The 22,142-nt window shown below is 32.8% G+C and overlaps 1 pseudogene; it reads left to right on the top strand.

Annotated features, from left to right (window-relative positions):
- LOC149177528 (uncharacterized) overlaps positions 1 to 19,201 on the top strand; it is a 28,410-nt pseudogene extending 9,209 nt beyond the window's left edge.
- The last annotated feature ends 2,941 nt before the right edge of the window (positions 19,202 to 22,142 follow it).

Raw genomic sequence — 22,142 nt, 5'->3', positions numbered from 1 at the left:
AAAGCATGCATTCTCTTATGAACCTAGCTACATGTTCCTGCATCTTGGGCCAATACACATACCTTTGCAAGTTAGTCATTGTCTTCCCTACACTAAAGTGCCCTGCAACTTTAGAGGTGTGATCTTCTCTAATCAAATGCAATTTCTAACCTTTAGGAACACACAACTTTTCCAACCTATAGATTATCACATCCTAGAGATGGTAGTCAATTTTTTTATCACCATTGCGCACATGAATCTGGCTCTACAACTACTAAAACACCTCCTTGAATTCCTCATCTTTTGAATATGTCTCTCTATATGCATCAAGGGTGAATGGATCCATGTGCATCATAGTTCCCAAATCTATGTTCTTTGATTTGGGTGGTCTTGAAATCATGTTGATCGACTTGTTCATGTTGATCTTATTGTACTTGATCATTAAATGAAATTATTGTAGAAGCTCGATCCACTTGTAATGCCTAGTATGTTGTAGCTTACCTTGGGCCTGTAGGTACTATAGTGGATGGTGATTTTTGTGGATTACTCTCTCCTTTCCCATTAGATAGTGTTTCCACTTCTTCACAACTTACACTAGAGCATAGACTTCCTTGTCATAGGTAGGGAAGTTAAGAACCACCCTATGAAATACTTCAAAATGGTAGCATATAGGAATTCATCTCTACTTCAATATTGCTCCCATAGTATACCCACTCACATTTTTCTCCATTATGAAATTCTACTGCAATTTTGGTAATGCTAGAACTAGTGGTTGAATAATATTCTTATTTAACTCCTTAAAGGCCCTCCACCACCACATTCCCCACTATAAGCTCTTTCCACTCAATGTTATAGTGTGGAGTGGTGTTGATACTACAGAAAACAAGGCTATGAACTTCCTTAGGTACTGCATTTCACCGAAAAACTCCTAACCTCGGAAACATTAGTAGACACCAACCACTTCATGATGGCCTCCATTTTGGTAGGATATATCTTCATCTCTCCTCCATCTATCACATACCCGAGATACACTAAATACTATTGTGCAAACTCACACTTCTTGAGATTTTCTAGTAACTAGTGCTTCTTTAATGTCTCCAATACCTGCATCAAATGTGAGGTGTGCTCCTCTGATGTATCATCGAATACCAGTATATTATCCAAATATAAAATAATAAATGAATCTATAAAAGTATAGCATTCATTAACCTCATAGACATAGTTGGTGCATTGCATAAGCCAAATGATATTCCACTAACCACTCATACAAACCTTACCTGGTTTTGAAGGTATTCTTTTAGGCATCTTCTTCTCAGTTTCAAACCTGGTGATATCTAGACTTTAATTACATCTTGGTGAAGTATTTCACTTGATGCAACTGATCCGACAGATCATCTATTCTGGGTAGGGATACCTATACTTGAGCATAATTTGTTTTAATGCCTTGTAATCTATACACATTCACCAAGTCCAGTCCTTCTTTAGATACAATGATGATTGGTGACCCACATGTTGATGTACTTGGTCGAATGACTCCTTATTCTAGTAGATATTGCAATTATTTCTTCATCTCACTTGCTTCTATAAAAAACTTCCTATACAACCCAATGTTTGGTAATGGGGAGCCTGGAAATAGTTGGATCTCGTGTTCCACCTCCATCTTGTGCAGTATCCCTTTAGGGTCCTAGAACAAATCCCTATATTCCTATAGAAACTCTTCTAGTTTTTGTTTTTGTTTCTTAGTACATCCCTCTAGGGATGCCTTTTCTCTCACTAACTCTTCTACATACTATTTTTTGGGAATCATGAATTACTGAGAGGGGGACTGAATCAGTAATTATAATTTTTTTCTTCTTTAAACAAATACCACACATTCACACAACAAAATGCATTCACAATTGTACACAATGTTTTTAACAAGGAAACCCTTCTGGGAGAAAAAAGAACCACCAAAGCTTGTTTTTATTATGATGTAAATTCAAAGCACACATTATATTTATATCAATTTATTTGTTTGCACCCACTCATAGGAGGCCCAAACCTCCTTATATTAGAAAGCACCGACTTTCTTAGAGTCACCAAACTCGTATCAATACAGGCACCAGCTTGTTAGTGCCAATTATATCTACTCTTTCATATGATTTTCAAATTGAGGCCTCCAAAAGTGTTTTTTAATTTACTTATAATTTGTTATTGCTGCTCACACACAACCACTTCAGCTTCTATGGATCACATATGCCTTATCATTCTCTTCACTCTTCTATATATGCACGCACATATGCAATCTGCAACATTGTTCTTTTTCAACAAACTCACTATCTAGTTATGCTTCTATCAATTTGCATTCTCTACACATTGTGCACTCACTCTAGTTGACTCACACACACACATCTTCACTTCTCTGTTGTTCTTCCTTTTTATTCAAATTTTATACTGCTCGAGAAAGGTACTTTAATTAATTCTTCTTCATCTTGAGGAGTTTCTTCAGTTCATTCCAACTGTAGTTTGTTGTATATCTCCTCTGACACTTTATTCCTTCACCTTAGAATATCAAGCACCTCTCACAATTTAATTCCACCAACCACACTTTACATTTAAAGCTTCTTTATCTTCAGTTGTGAATGTGCCATCTAGCAAACTCAATCTTGTGCTACATTCTCTACGGGTGGTTATCCATCACTTCTCAACATGAAATTGGATCCCATCCTTTTCTTTCTATAATTTTCCATTATCAAACAATGCAACAAAAACATTTAATTTCATTACTGATATCGGTGCCAAATTCTTAACTATCCAATCACTTTGTGACTTGAGATCCTTTTCAATATGACCTCAATTGTGACCAAAGCCTAGACACATGATGAGCTTATCTTCCTACTCAGGTTTAGGCTTCCTTTGTTGCTGCACTAGAGCAAACAATTTTGATGACAGAACTATGGAACAACTTAGGTTTCAGGCCCACTTCCCAATTCCAATGGAATTCAACAATTTTATAACACATAAAATCTTCCACAAATGTAACCAACTAGCACAACACCTGATGTTACACCTTGTCACCAGGTAATGATGCTTTTTCATCATGATGACATCACCCTGCCACATGGCATCCTCTGAATGGTGCCACATTCCATATGGAATTAGCCCACTTGGCCATCCGTAAACTCTAAAATTGTCTACCACATGTCACTTACATAATGTTCCATGTCATCATCCATGCCTAGTTACTGCCACCTTATTGGCCATGTCTTTCTGTCATGTCATCAACATGTAGGAAAAGGGAAATCGAGTTCGAGTGTTATTCATGTGTTTCCTTTGAACCACACCTTTAGAGTCAAATTCCCAAATGACATTAGAACTTTTCCATCACATAGAACTCTGTCTGAGTTTGGGTTTGGGACACTTATGCACCTACACCCCTGAACATCTTGACTGGCTCGAATAGTTGGATGGCCTATAACTAGCTCAAAGTTCAACCCTATTTGTTGTGTACTCCTTATTTCCTTCTCAAGTGGTGTGAACCTCTGAACTTCTTCAACTAAGGCCAACTTCAAAACTTCAACCTGCAATATTTCTTCAACCCTTAGGATATTTACTAAGTGTAACATACCATTGGAAAGGTCTTCAAAAAGGCTATCCATTTAGGCTCTTTGTAAAGGAATTTGAAATGATCTTCTACCCATAATTTTTTTGCAACAAACAAGTCTTAAACCATGCAACCACCAGTCATAGTCATATTTTTTTAAGGATTCTTCAATTACTCTAATACTATGATAGTTCTCTACTAATGGCCTAAACATCCATCTTGATACTATCTTTGACATCAATGACTACACAACATCAATCTCCAAGACTAGTCATAGGTGCCAATCAATGACAACATTCTGTCCAACAATTTCTAACACTGCCTCCAACAATCTCCAACATTGTGTCCAACAATATCCCCCTTTTTCATTTATGGAAAATGTGCCAAACATGTCTAAAACATTGCAGGCAATGGCATGCAGCAACAGCACATATTACAAAGCATGCAAGAACACTCCCCCTAACACTAATCAGATTCGCTCTTCTCTACGGCCAATACTCCCCTGAACGTGACACTTACCATGGTTGATTATAGATTATTTCCTTTCATGGGTTTCCTCTCCCCATAAATTATTCTTCATGATTGATGTTGGATACTCTTTTCCCATTTTTGATACATTGGATTCTTGAGATGTATCAATGTTCTCTCACAACCTCTTTCGCTTGAGCGCCTAGACTACATCAATGTCAGAAACATAAATGTTTGGTTTCCTCTGCCCCTTTAACATTAATGAAAAAGAGTATGCATAACTAACATATCTCCCCCTGATATTAGGCCTCTTCACAATAAACACTGTAACTGAATAATAATTCTTCTTGCAGATATACAAACAAAATAGAAAATTGAACATTTCATCGTTCTTCTCCTACAACTCACTCGTTAGATTATTATGGGAACAAAGAAGCTACCAATCCTCAAACACTAGTCATTTTGATGAAGGAGAGATCACTCTCAGTTTGTGTCTAAGGTGCTCGAAGGGCTCCCTAGATAATGGCTTTGTAAAAATATTTGCAACATGTTCATTAGTAGCCACATATTCCAATCTCACAACACGATCAACAACTTGATCTTGTTTGGAGACTATATTGGAAAAACTAATCTCATAGAATCAAGGTAGATTCATGTAACAACGACATATTCTAGATAATGTTATCCTGGTATAAGAAGCTCTACACTCCAATTTACAAAGAGGAGAACCATGTATTGGAATAAAATTGGATATGGTTAATGCTTTTGATCAAGTTCAACACTCTTTCCTCTATTTAACCATGGAAAAAATGAGATTTATCTTAGAGTTCATTACATGGATAAAAGAACATACAACATATCCTTCGATAGCTCCTTTAGGCAAGGGCGTCCACTTTCTCTACTTTTATACCCTTCTGAGGAGGAATACTTTTATACCCTTTTGAGCAGGAATTTAGAATAAGCAAGAATGGATGGACATATAATGGGTCTAAGTATTGTAAGGAATTCCAAGGAAGTTAACCATTTTTAATTCATGGATGATATGATCTTGCTTAGAGGATCATCCAAAATTATAGCCAACAGGTTAAAAGGAGTTATTGCCTCTTATTTGAATTTACATAGTGGTTTCTTTAACAAAAGCAAGAGTAGCCTCTATGGTTGGAAAAGAAACGTTAAGGGAAATCTCCAAATCCTTTGAATTTCCTATGGAAACAAGATGGAAATACTTCAAATATCTTGGAATACCAATATCAATGGGTCCCTCAAACTTTGAATATTGGGATGAGGTGCTTCGAAAACTCAAGAAAAGGATTTATGGTAAGGTGAAAAAAATTGAGAAAAAGTTTCATCTTGTTCATTGGAATGTTGTTCAACTTCCAAAAATATTTTGTGGGATGGCGATCAAAGATCCATATCTTATGAGGTTGGCAATTGAGGCCAAAATTGTTTGGAGATTTCTCTTTGATTTTGAGGAATGATAGAAGCGAGCTTTTATTAAAAAATACTTTCACAAAAATAGGTTTCTCAGGATTAAAAAAGTTTACTATAATGGATCTGGTTCAATGATATGATGGCTTTGCAAAGAAGCATCTCCCATAATTTTAGAGAATTTGAGTTGGAGAGCCTGCAATGGAGCGCAAATAAACTTTTGGAAGGATAGCCTATTCTCAGACAAGCCATTGGGAGAATGAGTTGAGATAGGCGATTTGGAAAACTAGATGAAGAGCATAGGACAAATGAGGTTGAAATATATCTCAAATTGGGATAGTCATGGCATCTGGAAAGGTTGGTCTTGCCCTGATTTGCCTATAAAGCTTTTTCCTCAATGGATGAAATTAACCTCCTTGCTAAAAGGATTAGCTCTAATTTCAACGATGAACGATAAGTAAAGATCAACGCTCGTGGATTTCCAGCCTAGATCAGGCATATTCAGTAAAAGTCAGATATGTGTTGCTGGTGAAAAGGATTCCACATCATGTTCCTAATAAACTATCGAAAAAATTATGGCAAAGAGATGGAATCCCCAAACTAAATACATTTGTTGGCCGTTGATACATGGTAAAATCTTAACAAAAGAAAACCTTAAAAAATGTAATATACAGAGACTGTAAAGATGTGTGCTTTGCAAGGCTAATGAGGAGAAAATTCCACACTTATTCTGGTATTGCCCTTTCACCCTGGAGGTTTGGAGAGAGATTTTTTAAAATATAGCTAACATCAACAAAATTCTAAATTCTTTGCGTGAGATGTTTGAAAATTGGAAGAATAATTTTTCTTGGTCCAGAAAAGCAACATCAATTCCAATGAGATGTTGGGAATATGTTCCTAATGCATATGTTGGTCAATTTGGCTCGCTATAAATAGAGCAATTTTCGAAGTGGAGCAATCTTTATCCATGATGGTGGCTCATAAAACATTGTGTTTATTGTTTGAAGCAATTACAGCTCATGGATATAAACTATGTGAGCTAGAAGAAATCTCTCATCTGAAAAGGAGTGGCTCAAATTAGGTACTCCTTCCCATCAAGTCGGAAGAACTAAAATTAGACCATTTGCCAATCAGAACTAAATCATTAGAATGGACTCCTCTGAATTTCAACGTTGGCAAGCAAGCGAAGGGCAACATTTTATGGTTTTTAATGGAGCCTCCAAAGGCAATCCAAGGGTAGCACGAGCAGGAGCCGTTATCTATCATCCTGATGAAAAAAGAGTTTAAATTTGCCTAGGGATTGGTCATTTCAACCAATAACCAAGATGATGAAAAAAAGAGTTTAAATTTGCGTAGGGATTGGTCATTTCAACCAATAACCAAGATGAATATTTAGTGCTGTGGCAAGGTATATAAAATTTTAGTTTTTTGGTGATTCAATGTTTATGATAAGCAAGTTCCGAAACCCAAAAAAAAAATAATCCATCCTTCTCTTAATTTCAAAAAAAGGTATTCTACCAGAGCATCAATTTGAAAATATAGAATCAATTTCAAAATATTAAATTCTATAATGTATATAGAAACTATAAGTTTGAGACAAATGAAATGGCTAATAAGAAATCTAAATTGGCTCAAATTGGCTCAAAGGGCTACGAAATAGAACCACATAAAAAAATTATCAACCAATGCCATGAACATTATGAATTCAAATTCATTTGATATAATGAAATTTTCTGGTCATCCTCGACGGAATTTTTTTTCAAAGTAAAGCAGTTTCAACGGTAGTGTCAATTTGAAAATATTAAATTCTATAATGTATATAGAAACTGTAATTTTGAGACAAATGAAATGGGTAATAAAAAATCTAAATTGGCTCAAACGGCTATGAAATAGAACCAGATAAAAAAATTATCAACCAATCCCACGAATATTATGAATTCAAATTCATTTGATATAATCAAATTTTATGGTCATCCTCGACGGAATTTTTTTGTCCAAATAAAGCAGTTTCAACGGTAGTGTTATCGGGTGATGAGAATATTTACGAGTGTTGGAAGGCATCTCAATTACGAGTGTCATAAGTGCAGAATTAAGGTGGAGCTCGTTTGCAGCATGGGTAGTAACACCTAGAGTACCTAACCCATCCAAAACATTAATAGGTGGAGGCAGGCTCTATCTCCAATAAGCAGATTAAAGCGGTGGTCGATGAATCATTGGTATTGAAAATGTGCAATGGTGTTGAAAATGTGCGAGGGGCCTAAATTCTTCTTGGCCACCTCGCTACGCTCTTCCCTCGACATTCAATTCAGATTTCTATTAGGGAGGTTCACACGATCATGGCATATCTACAATCAATTGTTCAGCAATGGCACCCAAGGGGTGGAAGGAATTATATATTCGGCTCAAGCACTCTGCTAAGGGGCTCAGATAATTCTTAGCTGAGAAAAATCAGTAGGGGGCAGGCTCATTATCAAATATTTTGCAGAGCTCTATCACGTCGAGGTCTAGCAATGGAGGGAAAAGAAGATGAGGCCCATAATCTTATGGGCAAGAGATTGAACACACTATAGGACCGGTTATCGAGGGCCATTGAAGGGTTGATTTAGGTGATGTCGACGACTCGCAGGCCTGGAATTTGACGTCTTGTAAGACGTATTAGACTGTTTTTGTAAGTTTTTTCACGTCATATTTGACTTGTGTTATACCTCTTCATCCCGTCATTTTTGACGTTTGATTTCAAATGTAAACCGTAAAAATTTATGATACCTCCATCCTGCCTAAAGTTACAAGCAATGTGAAATTATGAATGGATGGGACACTCGACGATAGAGTTCGACTTCAAACTTCAAGCACGGTATTTTTTTGAATTCGTCAAAACATGTAGTTGGTCAGAGAATAGTGTAACGTCATGAAGAAGTGTTAAGGCGGCCCTTGTAATTTAAAAATAACGAGCCTGAGCTGTTTAAAGGAAACTGGAGAAATGGAGAAATAGTAAAATGTAACAGTTTCTAGTTATTCAGTGATTTTTAGGAAATGGTTTTAGTTTTATTTGTGAAATTAGTTTTTATTTTCAATTATTTATTTTTATTTGAGTTAAACTATTCTTTATCTCCGGAAACACAATGTCTTGTTCAAAGCTATGACAATTAAAAAGTATTCATCCCATCAAAATCATCAAAAATTACACTCATGTCCTCGTCAATTAGCACATTCACTGCAAGTGCCCCAACTTCTTGTTTAACCACAATCGGGATTTGATATTCCTTTTCCATATGACATTCCTTTTCCATATAAAGTAGCCACTTGAACGTGTTGGGCCTTTATAACTCGGCTTCACCAATCTCCTTCATTTGGTTGGCCTGGTTAGATCCCGAGTGTCAAATCTCTGTGTAAATCACTCATTACGTTGTATATTGAGGTATATTTAGTTTTTGGAGCAACTTTTTAGGGATTAAAGTTATGGATTGTTATTAGTATTTTATTTTATGAGAGGAAAATAAATTAGAATTCGTTTGTAGTAATGTCAAGAATGTTAATAGTCTCTCGACACAATTTCTATTAATTTATTTTATTTCTATTAATTTATTTTATTTGTTATTATGGAAATTTATTTTTTAATGGCTCATGGCAACTCATTTTAGTTAGGTTTGCATATAAATTGAAGATTCTCTACATAGTCTTTTTTCTTCTTTCTGCTTTCACTGTTCATAATAAACAACATTTTTTTCCAAATAATACAATGAGGAATTTTAAATGTTATGATATATTTACAGATAATACAGGAATGCATATCGAATGCTGCTACATATCTTAACATATCCTAATGAGTAAAAGAGGGCATGGTGATAGTTATATATTTTCTGGTATCAAGTGGAAGCTATATGCTAAAGTTCTATATAGTTGTTTTTTTTTCAAATCTCCTTGTGGAAAAAATTGCAATTTCTATTAAAAAAATAGAAATCACATCCGGAAATCACATGCCTAATGTGCTTTAAGCACAAGTACAAAGGTAGTTGAAAGTAAAAAGACTAATATTTTGCCCTGAATACATGTGGATCACAAAAATAAAAAAATCCCACCCTACACTCCACTCTAGAAGCTTTCCTCCCCAAATAAGCCCCCATAATATAAATCTCATGGCAGTTTTGAGTTATAAGGAATATATATTACAATTAGAAAATAATATAAATCTCATGGCAGTTTTGAGTTATAAGGAATATATATTATAATTAGAAAATAAAAAATTAGTGAAAATGACTCATCAAAACTAGACATCAAATCAAAAGATAGAATACCTTGATTGTATCAAAGTTCCAAATATAGAGTCTTTCAAAATAGTTCATCCAGCAGAACCAAGATATTGTTTCATGATTACATGAGCCCTACAGTCCACTCTAGAAACTTTCCTCCCAAAATAAGCCCCCATAATATAAATCTCATCGCAGTTTTGAGTTATAAGGAAAATATATTATAATTAGACAATAAAAAATTAGTGAAAATAACTCATCAAATCAAATCAAAAGATAGAATACCTGATTGTATCAAGGTTCGAGATATAGAGTCTTCCAAAATAGTTCATCTAGCAAAACCGAGATATTGTATCTTCCCTTTCATTTATTGAATAACCAAGGAAGAATCTTATATATGTCGAAACTCATTCATTTTCCTACAACTATCTCTAAAAGAAGATTGAATAACCAATGAAGAATCTGATATATGTCAAAACTAACTCATTTTCCCAGGGCTATCTCTAAAAGAAGACAAAGGCCATCATTTCAATATAATAGTTTTTCTTCCAATATTTATACTATAGTAGTTGAAAAATAATTTTCAAATAAGGGAGTTTGACACTTATAAATTTGTGTAGAACTTAAAATGAAGGGCATGAAAAAAGAAAAAACGTCATCAAATTTTTATTTGACGGGCAGAAAGAATTTAAAATTCCGCACCTGTTGAAGAAGATTGAAATGGAAAAAAATAGATGCAAACAAAGTTGCAATGGCTGGAAACAAAGCATATTCCACTGAAAAGAAAATTTGAAAAGTTGGAAATGGAAAGTTCAATAAAAATGGCGGCAATGGAAATAAAGATGAATGAGCTGGAGGAGAATTTGACCATGTCCTTTAGGACAAGGACACAGATAGAGAGTCCACTAAGTATATTGAGAGAAAGCAGATTAACTTGGATTGGGAACAGCAGAAAGAAAGTCTAGGCATCTGCCCAATGAGTTGAAGCTCTAGCGAAGGGACATCGCAATGTAAATTTGTTTGGAAAGTAATTTGTTTGTCAAAAATTACTTTCCAGTGTATATTAGTTTGTCAAAAATTACTTTTTGTTATGCTATGTAAATATATATTGATATTTGGTGTCTTTACATTCCATTGTAAATTGTAAATTAGTTCGTCAAAGATTACTTTCCAATGTAAATTAGTTTGTCAACAAATATTTTTTTGTTATATAATCTAAATATATATTGATATTTGGTGTTTTTTCCAAGTTTGTCAAAGGTATACTCATGGAATTATAGGTAAAAAGAGTTTAACAGATAGGATGTTTGTATTTTGGAATAATGAATATAATGATTATAAAAAATAGTTTGAATTTTGTAAGGGATTTTGTCTAGAATCTTGGATCAAAAATTATTTAATTTATTGTACTAAGAGGCGCTTTACAACCAACTATGAGAGTAGATCTCACATAAACATGTAAACGTAAATGTAAATATAAATTTAAACAAAACATAAATGTAAATGTAAATGTAATTATAAATCTAAATATTAAACATATAATGTTTAACATTTAACATTTTTAATCTAATGTTGGCCCTATTTAGAAATCAATCTAATTATTATTATGTATAAACACAATCTAAATTTAAAATATAAAGAGGTTTATGAATACCAAAAAAAAATAGGTGTGGTAAATAAATAAAACTATAAATAAAATGGAGGTATGGTAAATAAATAAAACCTATTTTTACACTTACTCCAAAAAAATGGTAAATAATTATAAATATAAATAAACTAGAGGTATGGTAAATACATAAAAACTATTTTTATATTTAGTCCATAAACCTCTTTATATTTAAAGAAGAGTGAAAAAATGTTTTATTTAAGTGAAGTGTATGGGCCAAATACCATATAATAAAATATAAATAAACCAAAGGTATGATAAATAAATAAAACATTTTTTTATATTTACTTCATAATTCACTTTATATAGAATACTCAAAAGAAGTTTTATTTAGGTGAAGCTTATGGGCCAAATTATTATTAATACCATGCAAAAACACATTATTAATCTTAATATTAATAAAAATAAAGATGGCACATGGTATTGACCCATGGTATTGATAACCAATAGTGTTTGCCCATGGTATTCATGTGGAATTAAAAAAGGGAATTAAACCAGCATAAATCTATCTTTACTTTGGATCTCCTAAGATCCGAGAGGAATCAAATATCTTGATATGCAAACTAGCATAAAATGAAAAAAAAATTGATAAATCGAGAGTAAAGATAAATTACTCTCGTAAAATAGCGTTCATGATGAAGGCTTTTCCAATTTGTTTTACCCTCTATGGTTTAGGGTTGGTTTAGGGTTGTTTTGGATATGATTTTATAAGATATGCATCTTCCCTTAATCTGCATTGCATCTCTGAAGGAAACAGATCCAGGTTCCTAAAACAAGCTGCTTCCTTGTAATACAATGAGGCATATAGTTTCTGGTGACAGAAGCTTCACAAGACATCCTCGCAAGCACAGCAATGGTGGAGTTGCTTGAAATACCATATCCTGTATCCATGTAACCGAGGGAAATCCATTAATTTCTTCCCTTCGTATAACAGATGTTTCCATTTCACAGGGACGTCAGTCCAGTGCTCTATCTTGTGTTTTACATCTGCCACCAGTTCAAATACATTCACCCATAGCAGGATTGAGTTTCCGCTTAAGGTCTTCATGAAAAGCTGGTAACCCCTCCAGATCCCGATTTTTAATCTGAGATCCTTCGATCTATTGAAAATCCTCCTCCATGTCGTAATAAAGTTAGGCACTCGTGAGCACAGACATCTGGAGCCCTTCATGGCTCTGTCCACTTCGATACACATTGTCCCACTCCATCTTGTCCCTAAGGGTCATACCACTGACGTGTCTGCAATCCTAGCAATGTCTATTATTTAGTTGATCTGTGGATCCATTTGCACATCGATCCTTATTGCAGAAGATTTTCGCGGAGCCGATCACACCTTTGTCTTCTTAAATCTTATGCGCAATCTAGGGGAACTCCATTTCTTCATAGCCACATTCAATATTGAAACCCTTCCTTCATCGTGAGGAGAAAAGATACCTTGCCTTCCTTCGTTGCCTGTAACACACTCCCCTTAAGTTTTCACCACTATTGACTATCCAAGTTCTAAGTTATATTTCAATGCTAGAGTTTTTTTATGATATAATTAAAATAGCTATTTATTTAAAACTATAGATAATAGGTTTAAAATTTTTTACATTTTATAATATTTAATTTAATTTTATAAAATAAAAAATAGTTTTTGGACATATGGTGTGATGTGATATTGATAAGTCATGGTATTGGCTAGTAAGATTTAACAAAGTTTATTTACATATTATAATTTCTATAGAAAAGTAGGGTTGAATCTCCATGACTAAGAAATTTGTTACATGTTTTACAGACATATACTAACTAGTATAAGTTTTGGAGGTTTTTTGGGCATATTTTTTTGGTCAAATTTATGTGAAATCCATAGTTAAGAATCTTGTTACATGTTTTTTTACACATGTAGACTAATTGTTTTGGAAGTTTTTCGAGCATAATCACAAGTTTGATGTATGAACTCTGCATAATTAGAGTGCCCTGAGGGTTTTTCAGGGTGTTGAATTCATTTATTCATTCAAAAATGGATTTTAAATAACAAAAATGTATGATACTGCCAAAACTTGTTTGGATAAATTCCTACTCAAAACTCTAAAAAATAAAATAAAATAATAATAGTGATAGTAATTTAAACTAAAGTTGTCCACATGTCTTGGATCTTGGATAGAGGGTGATTGTGTGCTTTTTGATTGGGGTGATATATTGGACATGATGAAGATGTATCATGTCAAGCTTACCAATTTTTTTTAATTTAAACTAAAGTTATAATTTAGTTAATTTTTACAATTTTTTAATTTTGGTCAGTTAATTCTTATGATTTCTTAATCTTGACAACATGACGTGTATTACGAACCAACCTACATCCATGTTAACTCAAGAGCCTAGAATGATCAAATCTCTTTTCATGTTAAAAGAGGTTTGCACCTCAAAGATATTTGATCCCTATAGATGTTTGGTAGATTTAGACTTAAAATGAATCTAGGTTGGTTTAACTATTAATAATTATTAATTATAATTATTAATCTTATTTTCTTTAATGTAATTTGACTATGTTAAAAAAAATTAATTAATAATTATTATGTTTTTTTAATTTAAATAATTATTAGGATTTCTTAATCTTGATAACATGACATGTATTATGAACCAGCCTAAATCCATATTAACTCAAGAGTCTAGAATGATCAAATCACTTTTCACTCTAAAAGAGGTTTACACCTCAAAGATATTTGATCCCTATGGGTGCTTGGTAGATTTAGAGTTAAGATGAATCTAGGTTAGTTTAACTATTAATTATTATTAATTATTATTATTATTATTTTATTTTATTTTATTTTATTTTATTTTTATGTAATTTAACTATGTTAAAAAAATTAATTACTAATTATTATTATTAATTATTTTGTTTTAATTTTTAATTTAAATAATTCTTATGATTTCTAAATCTTAACAACATGACATGTATTATGAACTAGTATAGATTCATATTAACTCAAAAGGCTAGAATGATTAAATCTCTTTTCACTCTAAAAAAAGTTTATGCCTCAAAGATATTTGATCCCTATGAGTACTTGATAGATTTAAAATTAAGATAAATTTAGGTTGGTTCAACTATTAATAATTATTAATTATAATTATTAATTTTATTTTTTATTTCATTTTATTTTTATGTAATTTGACTATGTTAAAAAAAATTAATTATTAATTATTATTATTAATTATTTTGTTTTATTTTTTAATTTATTAACAACAATTATTATTAATTATTTTATTTTATTTTATTTTTTAATTTAATTTTTATTTTTATATAATTTAATTAATTCAAAATATTTAAATAACATTTAACTAATAATATGAAAAATTTAGCAGTGGAATATCAACTTCTACCGATCTTTTAATTTATATAGCTGACCTATTATATTTAAATTTGTGATTAATTATATAAATTATAATTACTTGAATTTATTATCTATATCTTCAATATTATTAAACTTTTCAAAAATATTAAAAACAAATCAATTAAATGGTTTCAACTATCCATTGTAGACAGTATATTTTATAACAATGCACAATAAAGGACACAAATATTTTAATAATCAAATCTAGTTATTTTCGAACCAAACGGAGTTACTTGTAATTTGTAAATTCCTTATTAATTTTTGAATGGCCTACCCTCACTCCAGACACTCAACATATGCATAATAGAAAATAGCAATTAGCATATAACATTCGACTCATATTTGCCATTTGTATGCAGGTTTGTCAATGAGCAAATGAAGTTATCGCCGTCTCTTTACACAGCCGATCAGCATAATGGTTAGAAAACTGACCATATATAATCTTCACATTTATTCTTTGAATACCAATTTGATATAAAACCAGGATGCAGAGTTTATCTTTCTTTTATAAGAGTTTGTTTATTTGATGGTTGATTTTAAAATATTTTAGAAATATGATAAATAAGAGTGATTTCAAACCATTAATTTTATTTTTCTTTATTAAATTTTCAAAATATTATTGTTATTTTTATTTTAGTTATAATTAATTTTATTTTTGGTTATCAATTTTCCAGAATATTATTGTTATTGTGTTAACTTAGTTCTAGTGCTTTAGCAAATTATTCATTTCAAATCTAAATTGTAACCCACCAATTTATGACATTTATGAAATAGTTATATTTGATATTATAATAATATAGTAGCGACAACCAATCAATTTTTTAAGTTCATTAAAAATTCTCATCTCTAATTTATATTAAAAAAAAAATCAAAATATTATTATATCTCCAAAACAGAGTTTGTCTTTTTATTTTTCTTTATCAAATTTCCAAAATATTGTTGTTATCCTGTTATTTTAGCTTCAAACAATTAATTTTATTTTTGTTTATCTAATTTCTAAAATTTTACTGTTATCTTAACTCTAGTGGTTTAGTAAACCATTAATTTCAAGTTTAAAGAAACATTATAACCCATTAATTTATAACATTTATGAAATAGTTATATCTAATATTATAATATATAATAAGGACAACCAATCAATTTTTTAAAATTATTAAAAATTCTCATTTCTAATTTATATTTTAAAAAAAAATCAAAATATTATTATATCTCCAAAACAGAGTGTGTCTTTTATTTATGTTTTTGTAAATCTCAATATTTATAACATGATGACATTGAAAATTGCCTTCTAAAATTTTCCATATACATGAATGGAATAAAACTACTTTCAGAGAAAAAATGGATCTCATGCATTTAACCACAGATAAAAGATTTGATCCCATATAAATTAAACATTTTCTTCTCAACCTTATGGTCATAAACCCGGATTAAATCCATGAGCATAGTGGAAATGAGAATAAAACAATCCACACCAATTCCAAAGATATAGTTTTTAAGGGTAATTTACAAAGACTAATAAGGCTTAATTCTAAGAGTGTCCAGAGAATTAACAGTGTTCAAGAGGTATGACCCTGTGACTTCCCGATAAATAAGATAATTAACAATAAAAACTCGACTAACTAAATTTTAACTAAACTTAAACTTTAAAACTATACAGAAAATATAATTAAATTTTAACTAAACTTAAACTTTAAAACTATACAGAAAATATAATTATGCCTCTTTTAAATACATTTCTAATTAACTACCAATTCCCAATATATTTTCAGGAAAATATATTAGAGATCTACAAAATATAAACTCTGAACAAAATACAAAATATAAACTCTAAACAAAATACAAATTATTTTATTTGATACTATAGACTCATCCATACATACAATCTGGACTAGCAGTATCCTGCTCTCTAATCCAACCGGCTCAGCGTTCCCCGCGGGAAGCCACGGAGACTTTGCTCAACCTGCTTGGCATTCTCTGAAAATTCTTTCTATTTTTTCGACTAAAGCTACCAGGTTGAATTGACGGTGAAAGGGCTCTCCACGCAACTTCTCCATACCCAGCGCTTGACTTTATTGTAGTCCTCGGCCTGCCAATTTGGTAAATTTGCATTTTCTGCTCCCAAGCTATGGAGTCATCGTGGTCATCTGAAGAGCAATTACTCGGCCTTGGCGTCCTGTGCAGGCTGCATTTGAAAGAGCCAGGATGCGTGGCAGGTGCGCAGACGCATTTTCTGACTCCCATTGCAGCCAACCAGATTTAGCCGGAGAGAATTTGATCCAAAGCTGGTTGAATATGTCTCTAAATAAAGGGAAGGAGTTGCTAGGAATAATCGGTGCGAGTTTCGTGAGATTCAGTGCATACATGGCAGATCATTAGAATACCTTTTCGATTTTGATTTCTCCATGGTAAAAAGCACACGCGCAGCCATTTCAATATTTGAAAGTTGTTTGGAATTATGGTCAGAGAATCCGCCCATCAGAATCCATGCGCAGAGGTAGCATGAACCCGTGTCAGTGTTTATACCTTTTGGTCATCGAATCGTTCATATCTAGTCAAAACCCTAGCCTAGTTGGACTCGCTTTCCTTCGTATAAGATTAGGTGGCAATTCACCTCATTTAATTTTGGTTATGGTTAGTTACTATGGTAGCAAGCTTGAATTTGCGCTGGTGTAGCCAGTCACTGGAAAATTTAGAAATTTTATTTTCTAGGAAATGTTTAGTGTTGAAGTTTATAAATGTTAATTTTTTATTTTCTTTTAGGTGTATAGTTTGTTTTTTTTTTCCGGTAAACCGGGTTTAAACATGGAGATTTGAAACATAGGTTTCTCAAGTTTAATAGTCAATTAATAGCTATTAATAATAATTGCAGGTTAATACTCAGTTAATAGTTAACAAAAAAAAATTAGAAGTTTAACTCATGCAAACTCATTTTAACTGTTTGACTTCTATGTCTTCATATGGAAAAAGGTTTTAGCATCACTAAGGAAAAAGAGGATGCTTCTAGAGAGTTTTGGGGCATGTTGCATTGTGATGCCCTGGCATGTTTCACATGCATGTTACGAAGAGCCCTCGTAGGGATGTTATGTTCCTTTTCTGCATATTGGTGACTGCATGGCGGGAGAATTCAAGGAGGCAAACTTGAAACCCATTGAAACAGGAAGCAATGTGAAGATAGGGCTTCTTGGTACTGAGGTGACCTTGAGAGTGGGGTTTTATCAAGAGATTTCATATAGGTGCATTTAGGGTTTATTAAATAGGACATACTCATAATTTCAATAAGCATGAGTTGGGTTTCGGAAAACAAATTAGGATATAGTCAGAAATGTAGTTTTTGAGCCTTTCTTAATAGGTTACATCGTTCCAATGTGGTTGCATATGGTTTTGGGGATAGGTCATGATACTTGATAATGGAAATATAGGTGAGTGAATACAGAGTCATCTTGAGAATTGTCCAAAGCTAGAGAGAGTTCCCATGAACTATTAAATATAGATCTTAAAGAGATGCACAATGAGAGTTCTACTCGCTACCAGATTCATACTCGCTAGCATAGGTGACTTGGGGTATTTGGAATGTTCATCAATATTAAAATGAAAAAAATCATTTCTTATGGGAGAAAAAGAACTTATGTGAGTGAAACAAGTATCGACTCAAGATTCTTGACAAACTCAATGAGCAATGCAAGAACTGAGAATTGACACCCAGTTCTCTATTGACACGAATATGGTTGGGTACTTAGATAGATGCCATACTTGGTATATTCATGAGTCATGAGTACTTGTGAGTCATGCTCGCAAGTGTGGTAATTTCTACAAACCTAAAATAGTCACGGATACTATGAATTTAGTAACATGATAAATCCTCTTAGTTTTATGCTCAAGAAGGTTCTAGAAGAAGTTCATGGACTTGAAACCATGGCTTGTTTTCATTAACATACATACCTAAGCCAATTTGTTAACGAGTCCAAGAGTTTGATGGATGCCTTTAGGATATTAATGTATTTCAGCAGATCACAGTAATTTGTTGTGTTTTTTACCAAGGAACTTTCGGTAGGATATGCCTGCTTAAGTTTTTCCAGTGGTAGAGTGAACCATAGAAGTTATATTGCTATAATTCTATTGTCAGATTCGTCATTTCAAGGCAGCTAAACTTTTTTTTTATTGGGTGATTTGTAAACTACATGGTTTTGAGGTGGTTTTGCCTAACCATGCAACAATGGAGCACATAGTTATGCCACCTATTGGGGCACTGCAAAGTAAATACATTAAAGGATCCAGGATTCTATTGAGAATTGCATTACATATTCTTTTTGTTAGGGTTGTGAGTATGGTGATACTTGCATCTTATGATATGCACTCCCTTTTAGCTCTAGATGATCCACTTCTTAAAAAATGTATCGACCCCACTGATACTCTTGTAAGGGCCACTGTAAAATGGCTCTTGCAAGGGCCACTGTAAAATGGTCTCTTTCTGTAAGGAACATTTAAAATTTAAGCATTTTCCAACTTGGTTCCGCCACAACTCTTCATCATTTTGGTTGAGCTTGGGGACAATATTGTTATGTTGTTGAAAGAATCATATCATGCCAATACTTGTCATTGTCTTCCTTGACATAATAACTTAGATACATCTTGTAAATGATAAAAAGGGGTTTCTTTTTGTATATGTGCTTGTTGCTTCTATTGCACAGTTGACCTGTATTTTCCCATTGAATGGCTAGCGTCTCTTGTTTTAGTTACCCTTTCTTTGGATTAGAGATTTGTTTGTGAAATGGGACATGCTTCACTGTGTTCTTAATTTTGCACGATTATAAGAACCATCCTAGAGGTTGCATTTATAGAAATGAAATAAATTTGTTTACTAAAATTAAGCAATCCATCTTGAAAATCTTGTATACTTCCTTTACTCCTTTGGTCATGTGGCATGCCCCAAAATTTCATGCTTTCTTCATTTTGACATTGTCCTTGCAATGGGATTAAATATTAGTTGTATTGCCTGAGATTATGTGCCTAGATTTAAGATTTAAGCATGTTCCAACTTCGTGCCGCCAAAACTCTTCATCATTTTGGCTGAGCTTGGGGACAATATTGTTTTGTTGTTAAAAGTAGCATATCATGCCAATACTTGTCACTATCTTCCTTAACTTAATAACTCAGCTACATTTTGTAGATGATAAAAAAGGGTTTCTTTTTGTTTATGTGTTTGTGGCCTATATTCCACAGTTGACCTGCATTTTCCCACTAAATGGCATCCAAAAAAATTTGTTTTAGTTACCCTTTCTTTGGATCAAAGCTCTGTTTGTGAAATGGGACTAGAAAATACTCTTGGTTCTATGGTCAAGCACGCTGCAAAACGAGTCCATGGACTTGAAACCATGGCATGTGGATAGATCATTTATGTTAACATACATACCCAAGCCAGTTTGTTAACAAGTCCCAGAGTTTGATGGATTCCTTTAGGATATTAATGTATTTCAGTAGATCACAGTAATTTGTTGTGTTTTTTACCAAGGAACTTTTGGTAGGATATGCATGCTTTGGTTTTGCCAATGGTAGAGTGAACCATAGAAGTTATATTGCTATAATTTTATTGTCGTAATTCGTTATTTCATGGAAACTAAACTTTGTTTTTTATTGTGTGATTTGTAAGTTGCAAGTTTTTGAGGTGGTTTTGCCTGACCATGCAACCATGGAGCACATAGTTGTGCCAGCTATTGGGGCACTGCAAAGTAAAGACATTGAGGGGGCAAGGATTCTGTTGAGAATTATATTATAGATTCTTTTGGTTAGGTTTGTGAGTATTGTGGTCCTTGCATCTTATGATATGCGCTCCCTTTTAGCTCCAGATGATCCACTTCTTAAAAAATGTATCAACCCCATCGATACTCTTGCAAGGGCCACTGTAAAATGGTCTCATTTTGTAAGAAACATTATATAATTATTGACACCTAATTGAGGACATGCTTCATTGTGTTCTCAATTTTGCACAATTATATGAACCATCCTAAAGGTTGCATTTAAAGAAATAAAATAAAGTTGTTTACTTAACTTAAGCAATCCGCCTTGAAAATCTTGTGTACTTCCTTGGCTCCTTTGGTCATGTGGCATGCCCCAAAATTTCATGCTTTCTTCATTTTGGAATTGTCCTTGCAATGGGATTAAATATTAGTTGTATTGACTGAGAATATGTGCCTAGATTTATGATTTAAGCATTTTCCAACTTGGTCGCACCACAACTCTTCATCATTTTGGCTGAGCTTGGGGACAATATTGTTCTGTTGTTGAAAACAGCATATCATGCCAATACTTGTCACTATATTCCATGACATAACTCAGCGACATTTTGCAGATGATAAAAAAGGGTTTGTTTTTGTTTATGTGCTTGTGACTTATATTCCATAGTTGACTTGCATTTTCCCATTGAATGGCTAGTGTCCAAAATTTGTTATTTTAGTTACCCTTTATTTGGATCAGACATTTGTTTGTGAAATGGGACATGCTTCATTGTGTTCTTAATTTTGCACAATTATAGGAACCATCCTAGAGGTTGCATTTAAAGAAATAAACAAAGTTGTTTACTAAACTTAAGCAATCCATCTTGAAAATATTGTATACTTCCTTGGCTCCTTTGGTCATGCAGCATGCCCCAAATTTTCATGCTTTCTTCATTTTTACATTGTCCTTGCAATGGGATTAAATATTAGTTGTATTGCCTGAGAATATGTGCCTAGATTTAAGATTTAAGCATTTTCCAACTTGGTGTCACCACAGCTCTTCATCATTTTAGCTGACCTTGGGGACAATATTGTTCTGTTGTTGAAAACAACATATCATGCCAATGCTTGTCATTGTCTTCCTTGACATAATAACTTAGCTACATTTTGCAGATGATAAAAAAGGGTTTCTTTTTTTTTTATGTGTGTGTGGCTTTCATTCCACAGTTGAACTACATTTTCCCATTGAATGGCTAGCATAAAAAATATGTTGTTTTAGTTACCCTTTCTTTGGATTAGAGATTTGTTTGTGAAATTGCACTAAAAAAAAAAAAAAATGATGCACTTCAATTGTTGTAGCATTGCTTGATCTCTGCTCCTCAAATAGAGTATGACCATAATTATTTGTCACCTAAGGAAATTTGGCATTTCAAATTATGTAATTCATTTGTTGTAGATTACAAATTGCTTATGGCATATCTTAAGCTTTGTAGGTTGGTAGATTACCTTTTTTTTCTCAAAACAGAGAAACGAGAAGAGCAAAAAGGGATTATTGCATTGGGAAGCTTCCCAATGAATTCTTAGGAAAAGTTGTACAAGTTAATATCTTGTCTTCACAAATCCGTTTTTTTAAATGTTTGTACTTATGGAAATTTGTTTCCTCTAATACAAGTTGATTTAGTTCAG

The sequence above is a fragment of the Pinus tabuliformis genome, chromosome 4_1 (genome assembly GCF_031772625.1).
Source record: "Pinus tabuliformis cultivar Carrire ecotype Pingquan chromosome 4_1, CPIR1, whole genome shotgun sequence".
Taxonomy (NCBI): Eukaryota; Viridiplantae; Streptophyta; class Pinopsida; order Pinales; family Pinaceae; genus Pinus; species Pinus tabuliformis.
Note: the sequence above shows the minus strand (reverse complement) of the source record. Positions and strands in the feature narration are given on the sequence as shown.